The 7,247-nt window shown below is 54.5% G+C and overlaps 1 long non-coding RNA gene across 1 annotated transcript; it reads right to left on the bottom strand.

The window, feature by feature from the left end:
* Positions 1-1,162: 1,162 nt before the first annotated feature.
* LOC116668851 lies at positions 1,163-6,559 on the bottom strand. Its single transcript, XR_004326045.1, has 3 exons — positions 5,685-6,559; positions 4,974-5,074; positions 1,163-3,129 (listed from the first exon to the last, which is right to left on the bottom strand). It is a non-coding gene; the product is annotated as an uncharacterized LOC116668851 (long non-coding RNA).
* Between the last annotated feature and the right edge of the window lie 688 nt (positions 6,560-7,247).

The raw sequence follows: 7,247 nt of genomic DNA, 5'->3' as shown, positions 1-7,247 counted from the left end.
CACAAGCATTCTTCAAGGATCTCCTAGATGCCAGGTTTAGGGGGAAGATGAAAAAAAAATGATTCTTTGATTCCTGGAGACTCCCTTTTCACCTTGGCTATTAGGGAGCTCAAATATTGACTTAGTCCTTAATCACAATGATCTGTGTCAACCTCTATGTTTGACATATTTGTGTCTTTTTCCTCTTGAATTTTTATGTATTATGATTATTATTGTTTGCTCATTGCAGCATAGTAGTATGCGTGTATTTTATTGTAAGCAACCTTAAGCCCTATCTGGAAGAAAGTAGAGTATAAATGAAAAATCAAATAGTAGGGTCTGGAGGAGCTCACAGACCATTAAAGGGGAGTTGTGGGAACATCCTGTGTCTTTTCTTTTCAGTTGGAGGTAACCTCAAGCTAAAGGGTGTGGATAAAGTGAATTTTCTGGGGCTTGAGGGCCTGGAAACAAATTGTGGAGACAGCCCCCAGCTGTGGTTGGCCCAAACTGTGGCTCTCTGTGGCAGGAAAGTGGTTCAGGTTTAGAGAGGAAAGCCCTGACTTTTGACCCCAGCCCTGGGACCCAGGGCAGCTCCTCTTGCCCTAGTGGGCCTCGGTCTATCTGGGTTGTCAAGTGGGTATGAGGTGGGGCTCGACTTTGCCTCTCATGGGGCTCCTCCAGTGAGTGGGTTTGAACAATTTCTCTGATCAGAACCGGTTTGCCCACTGTTCTTGCTGCTGAGAAGTCCCTGGGAGGGTTTGCTCAGACTCCAGGGCTACAAAGGTCCCCTATTGCCAGCTCCTAGAAGAGGAATCTGTGTGTTATAAGAATGGCTGTTCCTGGTGCCAGAGAGACCCACTCGCCACCTGAGGCCTGGTGCCCTCTGGCTGCTGCTTCCCGCACTGGCCTGGACCCCTCTATGTCACATTCCCAGCATCCCGGTGACTCAGCATGTGTGTGGAAGTCTCCCGACTCTCTGGGGCAGCAGCCTGCCCCTCAGCATGGGGACGCCCTCCCGAAGCTGTGGAGCTTGTGAGCCAGCTGATGGGAGCTTCCAGGGGCATCTCCAACCTGGAAGCGGGCTCAGTGGGCCCTGACCCGCCCGCCTCCCAGTGATTCCGTGCAGACGACATCCCGGCCACAGTCAACACGAGCACGTGTTCTGTGCCACCTGCTGGGTTGAACACCTTATTTATTCCACACAACAGTCCGATGAGAGGTACCATTATCAGCTTAATTTTACAAATAGGGTAACCGAGGCACAAAGAGGTTGGGTCACACCGTTAGAAAACGGTGAATTATCAAAGTTGTCCGATAATTGCACGTTGTGGACTCTTATTCATGCATTCCACAGGTGTGTATTGAGTTTGTACCGCGAGCCAGGTGTTAAGGGTCCATGAATGAATGAAAGAGACCAGAAGCCCCGCCCACCTGAAACGGACATTCCAGAGCGGGGAGACGGGGCATCAGCAATACACACAGTAGACAAGGAAATGATGTAATACAAGGAAATGATGTAATACAAGGAAATGATGTGAGAGGGTCGTGGGTGGTAGGGGGAAAAGTAAAGGAGAGTAAAATGGACCAAGGATGCTGGCGAGCGGAGAGCGACGCAGTTTCAGTGGGATGGCCAAGCAAGGCCTCGGGACAGGGAAGACTTGAAGGAGGAGCCACGTGACCCTCTGGGAGAAAGACACACACGGGCCCTGAGAGTGAGGCTGGCGCGTTAAGGACAACAGGGGGCGAGTGTGGCTGGAGGGAGGCTGAGGGGCGTGAGGACAGAACTGAGTTGCCGGGGGGTGGAGGGGGGGGAGAAGTTTCATTTTTGGGTTTGGGGGATGATCCAGAGTTCAGTCCCGGGCGTGCTGAGTTTGAGCTGCTGATGGTACATTCTGGGCCGAGCTGCTGAGCCAGCGGCTGGCCCTGGAGTGTGAGGAGAGGCCCAGGCCGAGGCCTTGTCTCCGGGTGTCCTGGTGTCAGAGCTTCGGGGCTGCCAAGGAACGGGAGCCGTGGAAGATCAGGCCACTTGCAAGAGGTGAGGGTCAGGGCTGGGACCCTCACCCCATGCCGTTCCCAGGGAGAGGAGCTCCGGCCTCTGCCGCCTCCTGGCGACAGCCAGCAAGGGAAGGGGCTGGGGCTGACGGGGACAGGGAAGGGAACTGAGGCCCAGGTGACGTGCCTGGGCTGGTGAGGACAGGCAGCGGAGCGAGACCCCAGGCCTCCCTGACGCAGGGTTCAGAGATGTGTGCATGACAAGATAGCACCCGTGGAAACGCCCTGACAGGTCTGGAATGTGGGAGTGAGTGTGGTGGTGATTATTATTTGTCCCATCGCCTGGCCAGGGGCGCATTTCAGCAGAATTGCCCTCTCACCCAGTGAGCTCTGGGGACCGGCTCATGCTCTTCCTGCTGGGAGAGGCCCAGGCCCCTGGGTGGGGGCCCCACACTCAGTCCCTGCCTCCCTGATTCATTCCAGGTCTCCTGGAGGCCTGAGTCACTTTCTTTCCAGGCGAGAGCTGCTGCCTGTTTGGCAAATCCCTGGATCCTGGGGGAGGAATGGGAACTAGAGGCCAGAGTTAGTTGTGTGTATAGGTGAGGTGGGGAGCCACCCACATCTGCCCCAGATCCCTGCCCCAGCCTGCAATTCACTCCCTTGTCTGTCCAGCCAGCCAGCCAGCCATTCCTGGGTAACCATCTCCATTCGGGTACACAGTATTGTGCAGGTAACAAACCCTTTCAAATTGGTCTGTTTTGCAGATGAGAAGATAAAGGCTCAGAGGAAGGAAAAGGCGGGTTCCAGAGCGCCCAGCTGGTGAAGCGGCCTGCCGGGGTCCAACCCCAGCTTGTGCGACCCCAGGAGCTCTTCCATCAACAGTCTCCACTGTCCCTAAGTCTGGCTGCCATTTTCCAACTTGGCCCAGATTCTCTGCTCTGGGAAGCAAGCTGTGACCTTGGGGAAGTCTGTCGAGTCACCCTGAACTTTGGCTGATGGGAAATGGAGACAGGGGCCCACGAGGAACAGCATCCGGGATGACCATGCAGCAGGGCTGGGCAGAAGCGGTGGGAGAAGTCCTGGAGGGCGGGTGCTTAGCAGCAGCTCCGTGGAAACAACTGGAACATCACAGAAGAAGGCAGCTCTGTAGAAAGCATTCTGGGGAGGAAAGCAACCAGAGGAATGGAATGAATTGTATTCAGGGGCTGGGATCATAGGGCATGTGTATGGAGTCAGGGAAGGTCAGATTGCAGAAGTTTCTGAATGCCTTTGGAATGTCCTGGGCCTTTCTGCTGAGGGCCTAAGGCGCCTCTTCCTCCAGGAAGCCTTCCTGTGTTAACCCCGCTGGCTCCTCAGCCCTAGCCGGCTCTCCTTCCTTCCCTGGCATAGCCTGTACTTAAGAAAGAAAGCACGAAACTTCCTGGGTCATGCCCTGTCTCTAGGGAACAGGGCATGGCGTAGCTCACCAGGCACCCACACAACTGAGAGTTACCAGAGACTTTCCCAAGAAGGAGCAAGGCTCAGAAGGAGGGCCAACCCCACGACAGGATGGATTGTGTTTTACCTGAGGTGTATCCAGAAGTCTCTCCAAAGATCCCCAACCAAATGTCATGGTGCCTGGAATGCGTGAAGTGGAGATTCACCCTTTGGGCTAAGGCACACCCCCTTATGACAGGTGAATTTCCTTGAGAAGGGTATGGCTGTTCCTATGGCTGGGAATGCCTCAGTTTAACACTTTCCTCCCTGGGTGGGTGGTGAGGGTGGGATGGGGGAGCAAAGGAGAGGAGGGGCAGCCTGAGAATCCCACAGGAAGGCAGGTGGCAGAGGCACCTCAGGCCACCTCACACCTGTGCTGTGGGAGGACTGGGTTCATTCAGAGGCCTCCCAGTAATCCGTCCCCACAGTTTCACCAATGCTCCAGCAGCTAGGTCAGCTTCTGCCCTCTTTCAAGGAGACTCTCGGATGGCCTTGGGCTCCCTTGTTACAGGGAGTGTAGGGGCTGATTTAGGGGAGGCTGAAAAAGAGTTCTTGGAGCCCAGTTCTCCTTAGCAGGCAGAGCTTAATTCAGGGAAAGCAAACAGGACACCTGTCAGGTAGCCAGTCTGTAGAGGGCATAAAAGAGTCAAGCCTGCGACCCCATCCTTAACTGCCCAATGCAGATTAGCTCCACTCCCATGGAAACGGACAGTGCCCTTGGGCAGAATTAAGAACACATTATGCCCGTCTATCCCGGCCGTGTATTTTTGCAATAAGTATGCACAAGTTGCGTGGTGCATTTACACACCACGCCTCTCACCTGGGACCCAGCGTCAAAGCTGCCATCAATCAAAATCTTGCAACCACGCGTGGTGCACACGGCCCTGCTTTTTGGGAAGGAGGGATTTGTTTTGCCATGCAAGATTAAAGGTTTTGACCTGACCTTTAAAAGCAGATCGGGTTTAGAAAAAGGAAGTCTGAGAAAGGGAAGGACATGGCCAGTGGACGACCATGAGCCAGAATAAAAATGATGTTTCAATATATTGTGAATAAGACGCAGTAATCACATGTATATAAGTTAGAGGGTGTGGTTAACCGTCACCAGTTATAAATAATAGGAAGATGGGGAAATAAAGGCAATGCCAAGTAAATTAAATTAAATTGCATTTACTGCAAATAATTGATTTCCTATTCTGAACATAAAGAAAAAAGGATGTAGTTCATATGAATTGAAAATCTGTTTCTTCAGTTCCACTGAATGAAACTGAAGAACAAAATGTATAATGGTTACTGGGACATGACATTATTAGCTTTCTCGGGTGGCCTGGGTGCCCTGTTTTTCCTTTATGAGGATGGCTGGTGGTGGAGAGGCTGCTTGTGGGCGATTGGAAAGTCATCATCTGGGAATGACACAGTCCCCATTTGTGATAGGGTAACGCATGCGCTTCTTATTCGTGCTTTAAATAACAAGGTCCAGCAGCAGGTTTAATAATTACTGCGATTTCAATTTAGCGATGAGTACTTACAGTATTTCAGGGTATTTTCCCAACCAATGTGGTATGAAAATATCTGATTTCTACTGGGGACCATGTCACAGATACTTTGGTTCACTTCCGTGGTTTGTGGCCTACAAGCATAATTAAAAGAATTCAGTTAGGGGTTAGTGAAAATAAAGGTGCAATTTTTTTCTCCATTGAATTCCCAAACCCTCTACATTGTATGCATGGATTCCCAGGGGGTCTAGGGACCCCAGGGTAAGGATCCTGGCCTCTGAAGCTCCGTCTCAGTCCCAGCTCACTGGGCACATGCCCGGAGAGTGAGGCTTTGGGGCTCAGTCCCCCTCTGACCCTTCTTCGGTGCTGGTATCTTGTCTACCCTGTGTCCTGCCTCCCCACATCCTCCTCTGGTGGCTGCTGCTCGTGGCTTTGCCCATATCTACCTGCTTCCACATCCTCTCTGACACTGGGACCCCGGTCTGGCCTGCTGCCCAAGCCTCCTGACTGGTCCCCTGCTCCTCTCCACTGGCCTCTTGTTGGTGGGATGGAGATACCAGTTCATCATGTCACCCTTTGCTTAAAATCCGTCAGTGGCTTCCCAGTATATGTAAGGTAGGAATGAGAGGCGGACCTGGGCTCCCAGGGCCTGGCCCTGCTATACCCCCACGCCCACCAGTCTCATCTCTCACTGACCCCTTTCACTTCTTGGCTTCTGCCCAGGGCCCGTCTGCCCCACCTCACCTTTAGCTGCTCCCTCTGCCTGGGGCGCTCCTTGGTCAGCTCTCGGTCAGACGTGACTTTCTCCAGGAACCTTCCTGCTCTCTGCAATGCTCCTGTTCCACTCTGGCTGCTCCGCTCAAGGCCGAATTATTAGAACGTGCATTTTCTCTCTCACACCGGGAATGGGTGGAGGTCCTTTGACATGACAAGGGGGACTCCGGGAGCTTCCAGCGACCTGGGAGGACTGAGGATCCCTGGGAGAACCCTGGCTCGAGGCCTGTGCTGACTTCAGGAGCTAACGCTGTGCTGGGAACCCCCGGCCACTGGCCTGCGGTGTGGGGAGGGAGCAGGCCGCCCTCCCACGTGCGGCTTCCCCGGTGTGGGCTCTCCTTGCAGCGTGACCTTTGGTCCAACGCCCCTAATGCGGTCGCAATTTTACTTTCCTTCGATGAATTTCATCTCCCTATCTAGACTGTAAGTTCTGAGGAGGCCCAGATGGTGTCCGTGCCTGGCCCCTCGCCTGTGCCTGGCACACAGCAGAGCTCAGCAGTTGCTATTGATGGAATGTGTGAGTTCTCCCTTTCCGGCGGACGAGAAGAGCCTGTGGATGCTCACGGCTCCCCTGGCCCCTTCGGAATCTGCACACTCTCAGCTGGGCTTACGTGGGTATGTCCCCACTCACTGGCTAAGTCATGGCTTACTCGTCTTGTAGGAGGGTTGCCGGTGACTCAGACCCGGTGCGGCTGGGCCTGGCTCGGAGGGAGCTCCCTGGAGACGGAGTAGGAAACGTGCTCAGGAAATGTGTGCCGAGTTGAGTGTCAGCCTGAGCTCGGAGGCAGAGGGTTGGGCAGGATGGCCTGGTTGGAGGAGGGTGGGCCTTCAGTGGAGGGAACAGACAGGCCAGGTGCCCGAGGTCAGGGTTCGATTTGGGGTCAGTCTCAGGGGAAGGTGCCGGAGAGTCCGAAGGGTTCCACACCCCGTGATCTGGGCTGGGTGCTCCAGATAGGATCCCGGCACACCCCTGGCGGCCTGCCCCCACCTGCTTCTGGGGCGGGGGCAGCAGGTGGGGCCCACTTATCGCCAACCGGGCCAGCGGGCGGAGCTGGCCTGGCTCTGGGGAGGTGGCAATCATGCAGGCACTCCTCAGCAGAAAGTCACCTCGTTGCGCAGCCCCTTCCTGGGAATGAGAACTGAAAAGACCTGGGAGACACGGGGCCAGAGGGCCGCCACCAGGTTTTGGGGTCTGTGGAAGGTACTCAGGGTCCTCTCAAACTGGGGGCCTGTGGCCATTCTCTCTGCAGGACATGCAGAGGGGCAGGGCTCAGGCTCGATCAGTCCTGGGCTGTGTAGATCTTGGCCTTCTGGGGTCTCGGGAAGCAACTCCTTCTAGGCCTTTTGGGGAGGGTCTCTAAAATCACCTCTAATCAGTAGGCCTAGACCAACTTCAGTTACAGTCCCCGGAGGTCTGCTAGGCTCCAACCTACATGTGACAGTGCCCTTGGCCAGGGTCAGTTTGGGGGCTGAGTGCCCTGGGTAATTCTTTAGGGGGGCTGTGGTCGCTCACTTCCTTCTGGTCAGGGTGGG

This window comes from Camelus ferus, chromosome 15 (genome assembly GCF_009834535.1).
Source record: "Camelus ferus isolate YT-003-E chromosome 15, BCGSAC_Cfer_1.0, whole genome shotgun sequence".
NCBI lineage: Eukaryota > Metazoa > Chordata > Mammalia > Artiodactyla > Camelidae > Camelus > Camelus ferus.
Note: the sequence above shows the minus strand (reverse complement) of the source record. Positions and strands in the feature narration are given on the sequence as shown.